The sequence below is a fragment of the Pelodiscus sinensis genome, chromosome 26 (assembly GCF_049634645.1).
Source record: "Pelodiscus sinensis isolate JC-2024 chromosome 26, ASM4963464v1, whole genome shotgun sequence".
NCBI classification, from domain to species: Eukaryota; Metazoa; Chordata; order Testudines; family Trionychidae; genus Pelodiscus; species Pelodiscus sinensis.
The window spans coordinates 21,511,505-21,523,614 of NC_134736.1; the positions used below are offsets into that span (position 1 = coordinate 21,511,505).

Sequence of the window (12,110 nt, forward strand, 5' to 3'; positions counted from 1 at the left end):
TGGGCACTTCGGCGATAACTATTCCCTGAGAACGGTATCTCTGACCCTTTAGCAGCACCCTGACGGTAGCTCCGTCTAGCTTGCGTTTGGCTAGCGAGCGCGTTCGTGCGCAAGTCACGTGAGACGGTACCCACAGCTTTCCTGAAGACAGCAGATATACCCTTTTGATAGGTTGCCCCTTCCCCCTCTTCGGGAATCTCTCCCACCTGCCGCGAGTTTTCTGAAATAATCCTCCATATCTCAGATGTCACCCCAGTCAGCTTCTTGAGTACGGGGGGGGGCCCAACTCAGCGGCTGCCGGGAAACAGATTACTGGGGCTACGTCTACACTGTCACCCTTTTCCGGAAATGCTTAAAATGGAACAGTTTTCTGTTATAAGTATTTCTGGAAAAAGCGCGTCTACATTGGCAGAATGCTTTTCTGGAAAAGCACTTTTTCCGAAAAAGCGTCCGTGGCCAATGTAGCCACGCTTTTCCGCAAAAAAGCCCCGATTGTCATTTTCGCGATCGGGGCTCTTTTGCGGAAAAGACTACTGGGCTGTCTACACTGGCCCTTTTCCAGAACAGTTTTTCTGGAAAAGGACATTTGCCCGAATGGGAGCAGCATAGTTTTTCCGGAAAAACACTGACGATTTTACATTAGATCGTCATTGCTTTTCCGGAAAAGCAAGCGGCCAGTGTAGACAGCTGGCAAGTTATTCTGGAAAAGCGGCTGCTTTTCCGGAATAAGTGACCCAGCGTAGACACAGCCCAGGGGTTTGTAGTAATCTCTGCACATCAGAAATGCAGAGTGAGATGCGAAGGTTTCAAAGAAGTTGATCAACCTTTCAGGGGGCACTTGGAGTTGAAACAGGGACCCTTTTGCCTATAGTCAAACACTTTACCACTGAGCTACACCCCCATTACACTTGCTTCTTTGCATCCAGTGTTAGTGCCTGGGGCTGTGTCTAGACTGGCCAGTTTTTCTGGAAAATCAGCCACTTTTCCGGAAAAACTTGCCAGCTGTCTACACTGGCTGCTTGAATGTTCACAAAAGCACTGACGATCTCATGTAAGATTGTCAGTGTTTTTGCAGAAATACTATGCTGCTCCCTTTTGGGCAAAAGTTTTTTTCCGAAAAACTATTGCGCAAAAGGGCCAGTGTAGACAGCAGAGATTTGTTTTCCGCAAAAAAGCCCCGACTGCGAAAATGGCGATCGGGGCTTTTTTGCGGAAAAGCGCATCTAGATTGGCCACAGACACTTTTCCGCAAAAAGTGCTTTTGCGGAAAAGCATCCTGCCAATCTAGACGCGCTTTTCCGAAAATGCTTTTAACAGAAAACTTTTCCGTTAAAAGCATTTCTGGAAAATCATGCCAGTCTAGACGTAGCCTGGGGCTGTGTCCACACTGGCCACTTATTCCGGAAAAAGTTTGAAGTAGGAATAAGTGATCCTCCGGAAAAGGGCTTTTTTCCAGAGGATCGGGACCAGTGTAGACGCTCTTTTCCGGCTTTTCTAAAAGCCGGAAAAAAGCGGCGGACATTTTTATTTAATTGCCGCGGGGGATATTTAAATCCCCCGCGGATTTCCCTATTACGACCTGTAAAATTAGCATGCCCCTTTCGGAAAAGGGGCCAGTGTAGACGAGCCCCAGGTGTCCTTTCTGATGGGACAGGCCATGTTCTTCTCAGGGTTTGGGTACCATGTTGCTCTAGAAAGGCTTGTGGCCAAAACACAGGCGTCGCTGTGATCAGGATTTGAACCTGCGCAGGGAAACCCTATTGGATTTCTAATCCAACACCTTAACCACTTGGCCATCACAGGTCTAAGTAACAATAGGCCAGGGAAACTGGTAAATAATCTCAGTGCCAAGGCCTGACGTCACCTGACCCACAGAATTCACACTGCAAACCATTTCACCGGTCATGCAGAGGGGTCCTGGGTGCTCTGCTCTGAGGCTGCCTTAGAGGTGAGTTCAAGGCGAAACCTCACAAAGGAGATTCCAGGCAGCCAGGCCATGGGGGTCTCTGACATTGCCCCTGTCCCACCTGGCTGTTGCCAAGGTTGCTCTGTGAGGTCACTGCCTCCCAGCCAATAAGCTGAGGTGCTGTAAAAGTTCCTTGTGATGTCACTGCTGCTTGGCAGGCTCATGTCCTGCCCCTGGCCAGCCCCTTGGCATGTGTGAGCTGCTCCCCCTGCCTCCCTCACTCAGGCCTGGTTCTGGGGCTCACACACGGAACATCAGAGGCTGCCAGGGGCCCTCCTGTGGGGCTGTGAGTGTTGCTGTCCCTGCTGTACAGACAGGGCCATAGAGCATCAGGAGACTGCAGCGGTGGGAGACACTTCCCTGGATTCGGGAGGGAGACGAGATGTCAAGACCCATGACTTGGAGCCAGCTGCCTATACCCATGGAAAGCTGATTTTCAGAGGGGTGTGATCAGCCCTTCCTGTGTATCTGGCTTCTTCAAAGGGGCTTCATTAGGAGCTAAAAGTTGAAGAAGGGCCATTTAGAAAGCTGAATTTCTTTCCCTGGCAGGCTTTTCTGTGTCCCCCAGTGGCCTAATGGACAAGGCACTGGCCTCCTAAGCCAGGGATTGTGGGTTCAAGTCCCACTTGCGGTGACAGTTTCCTTGTTGTTCACTGACAAATAGTTTGCATTCCTTTGCTCTCTGAAATAGCTGGCAAGGATGCCCTGCAGTTACTGTCTCCCTTGCTGCAGAAGCTGTCCAGACTCCTCACTAGCTTGTGTTAGGTGCAGATCTGGTTGCTAAAACCCCAGGTATTCAAAGTCAGAATGAAGAGGCACATTTTACTCTAGAAGGCCCAGGAGTGACAGCCAGAGGGAGGTGGCTATAGCAGAGCAGGGTCTGCCTGGAGACAAAGAGGAGCATGAGGATGAGAAGGCCCATGAGAGGCAGAGACTCCAGAGCAGTGGGGTGGTTAGTTATTTGGTCTGGCAAACGGACAGACAATCCTCAGGCCCTGAGCATGGTGCGGGCGAGGCTTATGGGGCAGTTTGCCAGGTGGGGTTTGGGGGGTGGAGAAGCTGTGAAGCTCTGTGAGTGGATAAGGTCCCTGGCTGAGCTGCGCCACCTGCCGTGTGTGTGACTCAAACTGTCCCTCATCCCCTTTTCTGTGTCTGTTGCACTTCCAGCGTCTTTCCTCAGGCACGTTCATCCGGCAAAGACCCCCCCCCCCCCCCAGGGACCTTGTATCTTCCTTTGTGCGGCTCAGCCGCAGACACAGCCAGGGCTGGAAGGAAATTGCTGCACTTTGGGAGTCAAAGGTGTTGTCTGGGACCATAGAGCAGTTTTACCCAACAGCTTGAGGGGGCACCATGGCTTAGCTTGCTCCTTCTAAACAGAAGAGCCTGGGTTCAACTCCCAGTGGTGCCTTGTTGCTTCCTTTGCTCACATTTTCCCATGTCCTTCTGGGACACAGAAGAGGCCTCCCCTGGCCACCCATGGAACTGCTTGGTTGACCCAGGGCCTGAAAGGGGCCATTAGGCAAAAACCAGAAGGGGTGACGCTGGGGTAGTGGCTGCCCTGCACTCTCCATGGTGTGAGGAGCCGGGCAGGAGAGGAGTCCCAGAGGTTGCTGGGTGGGTGAGTAGAGTTTATCAGACTTTGGGCTGAGCTCTAGAGCAGCCAAGGGAGAGGTGGGGAAGTGACTTCTGGATACTCTGTGTGGCCCGGGGATGCGGACCAAGAGCCGTCCTTGTGTTTTTTGCCATAAAGTGTTGTTTCTGGGTCCTTTGCCTAAGATCGAGCACGTCTGCCTTCCGGAGACCCATGTCACAGGCACAAGCCCCCAGAGACCCCTCCAGGGACACATCACAGGACCAAGCAAGGGGCAGAAACACTGGGCACTGTCAGTGTCTGGGCCAGAGATAAAGACCCTCTTGGAGCTGTGATCCGAGGGGGAGTCTCTGCAGGCCCGGCAGTCCAGGGGGATGAATGCAGACATCTATAAACATAAAAACGGCCGTACTGAGTCAGACCAAATGTCCGTCTAGCCCAGTGTCCTGTCTGCCGACAGTGGCCAGCACCAGGTGCCCCGGAGGGGGTGGACCGAAGACAATGATCAAGCGATTTGTCTCCTGCCATCCGTCTCCAGCCTCTGACAAACAGAGGCCAGGGACACCATTTTATCCCCTGGCTACTAGCCTTTTATGGACCTAACCTCCATGAAATTATCTAGCATATGGCCCAATGGCTGATGGCCTTGCAGAGAAAGGCCACCTCCCCCCTCCTGCATCCTAGATCAAGTCAGACCCAAGGTCCATTTGCATAATCGTGTCCGGGTGCTGTTTCAAAATACTTTATTATGAAATAAAAAACACTGTTTAGATGCAGTTATTTTGGGAGAAAACCCCTTCTTCTGAAATAACCCTTAAACACTCCCCTCTGGTCTGGACCTAACAGCAGTGTCAGCATTTGCTAGTCGGGGCTCTGGACAGCACCTGCACAGAGGGAGATGGCAACTGCGGGACGCCCTGGCCAACTGTCCCAATGTCTCACAGCAGAAAAGAAAACAAAAGAGGCCAATGCAAACAGCCCCCTGGCAGCCAGGGAGTCAGCACGTCGGTGGGTGGGGCAGGGAGCTGGGGGCAGAGCTGGGCTCTAACTCAATGGGTGCCCTTGGCCCATTCAGTGAATCTCTCCTTGTCTCCATGGCCCTGTCTGTACAGCAGGGACAGCAACACTCACAGGCCCCGCAGGAGGAGGCTGGTTTGATGCTTCACCCCAGGCTCCCCCTGTGTTCTGGGAGCCAGGTTTGCCTTGTGAATTCTGTGGGGCAGGTGAGGTGAGGCCTAGGCACTGGGATTAGTTACCAGTTTCTCTGGCCCTGGGGCATTGCTAAGCTCACAGCTGTGATGGCCGAGTGGTTAAGGCGTTGGACTAGAAATCCACTAGGGTTTCCCTGCACAGGTTCAAATCCTGCTCACAGCGAGGCCTGTGTTTTGGCCACGTCGCTAACCAGGGCAACAAGCTGCACAACCCCTGAGCCACTCTCCCTGTCCCCAGTCAATCCCTTCCTGTGCCTTCCGAGAGAGACACGGGCCATGGTGCCTCATGATGGGTCCCTGAACTCTAGGGAAACTCTCAGCTCCTGCAGCCTCTGCCCCTTGCTCAGCACCCCATGGCTCAGTCCTACCCCGGGGGCTGCCCTGCTCTAGAGTGTGATAGGAGTTGAGTGAGAGGATGAAACATCTGGGCCTGCCCCCATAGATCCATCCATGAAGGGCAGAAATGTTGGGGATATGATGTGGGTCACTCCTCCCGAGGCACACAGCCCCCCCCCCCCCCCCCGCCCTGTGTTGGGAGCAAAGGGTCTAGAGAAGTATTGGGGGGGGGGGGGGGGGGGGAGGGGTCTTGTTCCCTGCTCTTGCTCTGCCTTGGGCAAAGAATTAGTAACAGAATATTTGTCCAAGTTTATGTACAGAAAAAAACTGACAAGCATGTTTCTGTGGGGTGGTGGCTATCGTGGTTATCGTGTTTGCTTAATGTGCAAAAGGCTCCTGGTTCAAAGCCAAGCAGAAAGTGGGAACAGGGGGTTCTGCTCCTATTTGTGGCTCCCCAGGTAAACACAGCTCCTGCTGCTTGGGGATAAGCCCAACTCCCAGGCTGAGTAAAGGAAAGAACAGCAGGAGCCCTGTCCTAGAAAGGGAGGGGCCAGTGTGTGTGAGTGCATGGCCCAGACAGACAGCCCCAGGGTGCAAGGACAGAGCTGCTGGACGTCTCTAGTGGTCCTGAGGGGGGGAGACATGGGTGTTAGCAACATGCTCATGTGGTGCCATGTTCCAGCACTGCCAACAGGGAGTGTTTTTTGTGGTGTCACCTGATTCCCCCCAACTGTAGCCCATGTACCTGCCCTGTGGCAGGATAGAGACCCAGGGCCAAGAGAAAGCAGGAAGAGCCCCAGGATGCAGCTCATCTCCCCTTTTCTCCTGCAGTGCAGGTTGTGATAACAGCTCTAAGCAAAACCATCAACGTGAAGTAATTAGCCCCTATTGGAGCATGCCAAAGCCTGGAATTGAACCAGGGACCTTTAGATCTTCAGTCTAACGCTCTCCCCACTGAGCTACTTTGGCTGTGATAAGAGCCCTGTGTGGCCTGTAATTCTCTGTCCAGGATGTTTGGCCGCATGTCGTCATGCCCTGCCCAGGAAGGCCAGACTGGCCTTTCCACAGCGCCCCTCCCCCCCAGCCCAGAGCCAAGGTTCCCTCTAAGCCAGGCCTGGGCAATACAGGCCAGCGGGCTGGATCCAGCCCATGAAGCCACCCAACATGGCAGGAAGGAGCCTCAGGCAGATTCCCTGCTCGCCCTGCCCCCACGCACAGCTGAGAGAAGGGGCTGCTGGGCCCTTTGTGTCTCTCAGCTGTAGAGGAAAAGGCTTCAGGCCTGGTTCCTGCTCCAGGCTTGTTTGTGGCCAATGGGAGCTGCCTGCTTGAAGCCCTGGCCAGTCCCCACAAGCTCTTATTCACCCAGGCGTGTGACCTGTGCCCCCTGCGCAGGGAAGGGGCTGCCTGAGAAATGTGCTTGGCTGCTGGGAGTGTCTCCCAGCCAGAGCCTGCCTCTGGCACCCCAGCCCCTCCCTACCCTCAGCCCACTGGCTCTCCCTGTGATGGAAAAGGGCAAAGACTTGGCAGATTTCATTAATACAGATGAGGCTGGTTTCCCTGACTGGGAATTGAACCCAGGCCTCACTAGTGAAAGTGCTGAATCCTAACCACTAGACCGTCAGGGACACATAAACATGGGTCTCTCCTTAACTACCTACACTAGCCTTTCACAGGCCACTTTCTGTCCCCCTTCAGGACACGGGTCCATTTTCCATTGCCCAGAGGGGACAAGAACAGAAACCAAACAGAACATCAGAACAGCCAGACTGGGCCATGCCAGTTGCCAAACTAGCCCAGGATCCTGTCTCACAACAGCAGCCAATTTCATTGCCCAGTGGGAATCCTCAGGACAGACAATTGTTAAGTGATCCCTCCTGTTGCCCATTCCCAGCTTCTAGAATACACCAGCTAGGGACACCTGCCCTGTCCATCCTGGTTCAATGCCATTGATTGACCTTCCCTGCATTAAATTATCCAGTTCCGTTTTGGATCAAATGTCTTGGGCTGCGCAGGCCTTGAGTCATGGCAAGAGCTGGAGGGGAATGGGGAACGGCTGCACTTTGGAATGGGAAGGGGTGTTTGGCACCATAAAGTAGAACAGTTTCAAAATCCTTTTCAAGGAGGGCGCCATGGCTTAGCTGGCTAAAGCTAAAGTACCTGACTTATAAACAGGAGAGCTTGGGTTCAACCCCCAGTTGTGCCTTATTGTAGCCTTTGCTCACATTTACTTATGTCCTTCTGGGACACGGAAGAGGCCTCCCCTGGCCACCCATGGAACTGCTGGCTCAGGAAAAGGCTGATTGGGGAGAAGTGTTTGGAAGAAGGAAACAAGTGAGAAGCACCTGATGCCCACAGACCCTGACTCTCTATGACTGCAGCTCCTGCAGCAGTTGGTCCCTCAGGCTCTCTAGGCCCTGACCTGACCCCCTGAGGGAATCACAAGGGTGTGTGGTGCTGGCTCTCCTGTCCCAGCAATTGCAGTCAGAGCCCTGCCTTGCCAGTGCCAGCAGCTTCTGCAGGGGCTCCAGGTTTGTGGTTTCCTTCTTCCCAATACCCCTCCCCAATCAGCCTTTTCCTGAACCAGCAGTTCCATGGGTGGCAAGGGGAGGCCTCTTCTGTGTCGCAGAAGGGCATAAGTAAATGTGAGCAAAGGTTACAACAAGGCACCACTGGGAGTTGAACCCAGGATCTCCTGTTTATGAGGCAGGTGCTTTAGCCAGCTAAGCCATGGTGCCCTCCTTCAAAGTATCTTTAAAATGGCTCTTTATGTTTCCAGACAACACTTTTGACTCCCAAAGTGCAGCCATTCCCCACTTCCCTCCAGCCATTGAGCCCAGGCGGTGTCTGGCGCCCTGGGCACAGAAAGCTACAGAAAGCTCCGTGGGCAGGGGGCTTTGGCTTCCTTGCCCATGGGATGCTGTTGCAGGAAGGGCTGCTCAGCAGGGTTGGGGTTCACCTGTCGAGGAAGGGAAGAGTATTTGGGTGCAGACTGGCTAACCTAGTGAGGAGGCTTTAAACTAGGTTTGATGGGGGCAGGTGCCCAAAGCCCAGAGGTAAGTGAACAACATGGACACCTGGGGGATACCAGGGCACAGGCAGGAGAAGATGGGAGTGAATCCTGCTACCTCTGCCATGGCTTGGCCCAGGAGGGCTGGAGTCTAGCAGCTTTTCACCCCAGCTTTGTGGGAGGCCAAGTAGGAAGGGGCCTCTGGAGGCTCATAGTCCCCTGTCCTGCTGTGTCTGTGGAAAGGGGGGAAGAGGACACATACCTCTCACTGGGGAACAGGGCGCATGGATCCCTCGTTCCTGCAGAAAATGAAACAGGCTGAGCATTTTGCAGAGAACGGACCAGTCCCTGGAGAGATGGAAATGGGTCCGTTCCTTGTGGGGAAAGAAGTGGGTGTGTTGGGAGTGGGGTTCGAGTTCAAACCTCTCCACAGACCAGAACCCCACATTAGGGGCAAGAAAGAGCCTTGAGTCAGGCAGTGGAGAACGCTTGGCTCCTGTTACCCTGAAATGGGATATTAGGAACTTTTTTGCAGGCAGCCTGGCTAGCTCAGTTGGTAGAGCATGCGACTCTTAATCTCAGGGTTATGGGTTCAAGCCCCATGCTCGGTGGTGCCCTTCCTTAACTCACATTCTCAGCCTATGAGCAATTGGCTCTCAGTTTTCACCAGGGTTTTAGAAAGAAAAAGTCTAGTCCTGGGGTCCAGCTTTAGTAGAACCAAAGAGAGAACCAACTGCAATTTCCATCTTCTGAGGAGAAGAGACGAGGATTTTCTTCTCCTCAGTTCTAGCCACATCAGCCCAGGGGGGAGAAAAAATAATCCTCCGCCCGCTGATTGTCCCCAGTCAGCTTCTGTAGCTTCACCTCCTTCTACAGCAGCTCCAGCTTTGAGCTACAAATCTCAAGGGGCTGGTGAGGAAATTAGGTGCTTCCCTGAGAACAAGAGGTGGAGTGTTCACAAGGAGCATCCCCCTCCCCTCCAGACCAGGGTGTTATAAAGAGCCAGGAACAGAACAGTCAGACAAGTTCCATCCCTTGAAATGTGTTTCTGTGGTGTAGTGGTTATCATGTTTGCCTAACACGCAAAAGGTCCCTGGTTCAAAGCCAGGCAGAAACACAGGGTCTTCTCTTATTGCGGTGCCCAGGTAACTGCAGCTGCTGCTGACTAGCCTGTTGATGAGCCCAATGCTCATGTGACAGAGGGGGGCGGGAGAGCAACATCAGCTGATAATGCCCCTGGGTGCCAACCTGGGGAAGCCAGATAAATTAGGCCAGGCAGCTGCTTGTGCCTTGGCCTCCCCTGCCCTGGGAGGCTGGTGCATTGGGCCGGCTCTGCCTGCTGCCTCCCTTGTGTGACTTGCCCAGTGTAACAGGCCAAATGTCGGAAAAGCCTCTCCCCCCCTCTCCCCAGAAAAAGCAGAAGAAAAAGCTGCACAAATTGGGTTTTGAAATTTGCGTAGCTTCTCGCAGAAGAGCAGTGTAGGGCAGACACAGCCTGAGTGTTGCTCAGCACTGGTAGGAGACAGGGAGGGACAAAATGATATAATGGCACCTGAAGCCTTTTAGAACAACTCCCAGCCCCAAACGCAAGAAGCAGCCCTTCCCTCCATCCTCACTGGGGTCTGCTGGGAACTGTCTGGACTCAAGCCCACCCTAGTTTCACCCTAAGGATTGCCTGTTCTGTAAAAGCTGCGCCCTGGAAATGAGAAAGCAGCTAAAGTGACGCTTGTGGGACTTGAACCCACAAACTTTGAATGTCTAGCTGGGCTCACATGAATCACTGCAGCTTAAAATAGTGATAGAAAAGTAGTCATGTTAGTCTAGGGTAGCTGAAACAAAATACAGAAAAAAACCAGTTTCTTACCATTTCAACCAGAAAGGACATTATCTCAATGACTTAATTACCTGCATCCTGCTTCAAAAGCCTTTTAAAACTGCACTTTAAAGGGAATCCTCTGAACTGTTATTCATGCTAAAATTCGACACTTTACGGCGGGGTCCTAACAAAGACTCTAGTTATCTTACCCATTACAAAGATAGCTTCCCCAATTATCACCTCTAATATCATTAGGTCACAGACATTTACCTTCCCCCCCGCATCCCCGTTCTGTTCTGAAATTTGATTTGTCCTTTTCATATGTGTTCATTTTTTTTTAGTTGTATCCTTTGATATATATGGTTGTGACAATTTTCTTCCACTATTTGATCTGAGGAAGTGGGTCTGGCCCACGAAAACTCATCATCTAATATACCATCTTGTTAGTCAGTCTTTAAAGTGCTACATAGTCCTGTATTTTGTTGCAGCTTAAAAGTCCAACATGCTTTCCATTGCACCACAGAGCCTGATATCTCCACTCTCTGCTTTGCAGCATGGCAATTGCTGGTGGCAAAGAAAGGGGAGCCAGGTCTGTCTCTTTTGGGAGAGCAGGTAGGAAAAGGGAGGGGGCCACTGAGCCCCTGACAGTGAAAATAAGGGATAAAAGCTGAGCTACAGTTGGAGAATGTGGGTATTGATCCCGCTGCCTCTCGCATGGTAAGTAAGCGCTCTACCACTTGAGCTAATCCCCCTGCGGCATTTACAGAGGCCTTCTTGGAGGCTCTTACCTTCTCCACAGGGACGTCTGTCATCTAGGTCAGTTAATCGTGGGAAAGGAGAAGGCTCCGAAAAGGCCTCAAGGGCAACTCTCAAGGAGACTCCCTGCAGCAAAGCCATGGGGGGGCTCTGAGATGGCCCCTGCCCTGCAGCCTGTCCCACCTGGCCACTGTCATGGACTCTCTGTGAGGTCATCACCTCCCAACCTCCATTAGCCAATAAGCTGAGGGGCTGCAAAAGGCCCTTGTGATGTCACTGCCACACTCACCCCTGCCCTCCAGGGCTAATGTCCTGCCCCAGGCAGCCCCTTTGCATGGCTAAGCTGCTCCCAGGGGTGAAAGTGGGGAGTCCTGGGAGATGAAGCAGCTGGAGGGAAGCCAGGAGAGCAGAGGCCAGCCTGAGAGCTGAGAGTCAGAGGTGCCCACTGCACTTTCACACCACTGGTCCTATGGTGTAAGGGGCAGCACTCAGGACTCTGAGTCCTGCAATGTGCATTCAAATTTCAGAGTGGGACCTACTGAGACTCAGGTGGTTGTTACAAGGTTCAGGTGCTTCAGCTTCCATGCCCTGAGGTTCAACAAAGAGAGTTTTGTTCCTCTTGCTGGGTGTCTGAGGCCACTGGAGCTCCATCTCCAGACGGAGCAGGTCGGCGGGAAGGGCCTGATGCCATCACAGCGGCAGGACAGGTCACCTGAGCTCAGCCCGTGCTGGAGGCAGCCAGACAGTGTGAGCGGGTCAGAGGGGGCATTGGGGGAAGGGTCCTGAGTCCTGGCTGCCAGCCACACACCCTGGCAGAAAGACCAAGGGCCCCTGCACAAAGTGCATTGTGGGAATAAGAGTTGGGGCAGCAGGAAAGGGGCTGGCCCCTCAGCACCAGGGCGCAGGCAGGAGAAGATGGGAGTGAATCCTGCTACCTCTGCCATGGCTTGGCCCAGGAGGGCTGGGGTCTAGCAGCTTTTCACCCTAGATTTGTGGGAGGCCAAGTAGGAAGGGGCCTCTGGAGGCTTAGCCCCCTGGCCTGCTGTGTCTGTGGAAAGGGGAGAAGAGGACACACACTTGTCACTGGGGAACAGGGCGCATGGATCCCACTTGTTCCTGCAGAAAATGAAACATTTTTCAGAGAACAGGCCAGAGCCCTTCTCCTGTCCCTGGAGAGATGGAAATGGGTCTGTTCCTAGTGGGGAAAGAAGTGGGTGTGTTGGGAGTGGGGATCGAGTTCAAACCTCTCCACAGACCAGAACCCCACATTAGGGGCAAGAAAGAGCCTTGAGTCAGCCAGTGGAGAACACTTGGCTCCTGTTATGCTGTGACGGGATAGTAGGAAATGCTTCACAGAGAGCCTGGCTAGCTCAGTTGGTAGTCTAGTCTTGGGGTTCAGTTTTAGTAGAACCAGAGAGAGAACCAAC

The 12,110-nt window shown here is 53.1% G+C and overlaps 7 non-coding genes across 7 annotated transcripts; 3 read left to right on the forward strand and 4 right to left on the reverse strand.

The window, feature by feature from the left end:
• Positions 1–1,721: 1,721 nt before the first annotated feature.
• On the reverse strand, positions 1,722–1,803 carry TRNAS-AGA (transfer RNA serine (anticodon AGA)). Its single transcript has one exon. It is a non-coding gene; the product is annotated as a tRNA-Ser (tRNA).
• A 3,046-nt stretch (positions 1,804–4,849) lies between these two features.
• TRNAS-AGA (transfer RNA serine (anticodon AGA)) lies at positions 4,850–4,931 on the forward strand. Its single transcript has one exon. It is a non-coding gene; the product is annotated as a tRNA-Ser (tRNA).
• A 1,069-nt stretch (positions 4,932–6,000) lies between these two features.
• TRNAF-GAA (transfer RNA phenylalanine (anticodon GAA)) lies at positions 6,001–6,073 on the reverse strand. The gene has a single exon. It is a non-coding gene; the product is annotated as a tRNA-Phe (tRNA).
• A 584-nt stretch (positions 6,074–6,657) lies between these two features.
• TRNAE-UUC (transfer RNA glutamic acid (anticodon UUC)) lies at positions 6,658–6,729 on the reverse strand. Its single transcript has one exon. It is a non-coding gene; the product is annotated as a tRNA-Glu (tRNA).
• A 1,036-nt stretch (positions 6,730–7,765) lies between these two features.
• TRNAM-CAU (transfer RNA methionine (anticodon CAU)) lies at positions 7,766–7,839 on the reverse strand. The gene has a single exon. It is a non-coding gene; the product is annotated as a tRNA-Met (tRNA).
• An 810-nt stretch (positions 7,840–8,649) lies between these two features.
• On the forward strand, positions 8,650–8,722 carry TRNAK-CUU (transfer RNA lysine (anticodon CUU)). The gene has a single exon. It is a non-coding gene; the product is annotated as a tRNA-Lys (tRNA).
• A 433-nt stretch (positions 8,723–9,155) lies between these two features.
• TRNAV-AAC (transfer RNA valine (anticodon AAC)) lies at positions 9,156–9,228 on the forward strand. Its single transcript has one exon. It is a non-coding gene; the product is annotated as a tRNA-Val (tRNA).
• The last annotated feature ends 2,882 nt before the right edge of the window (positions 9,229–12,110 follow it).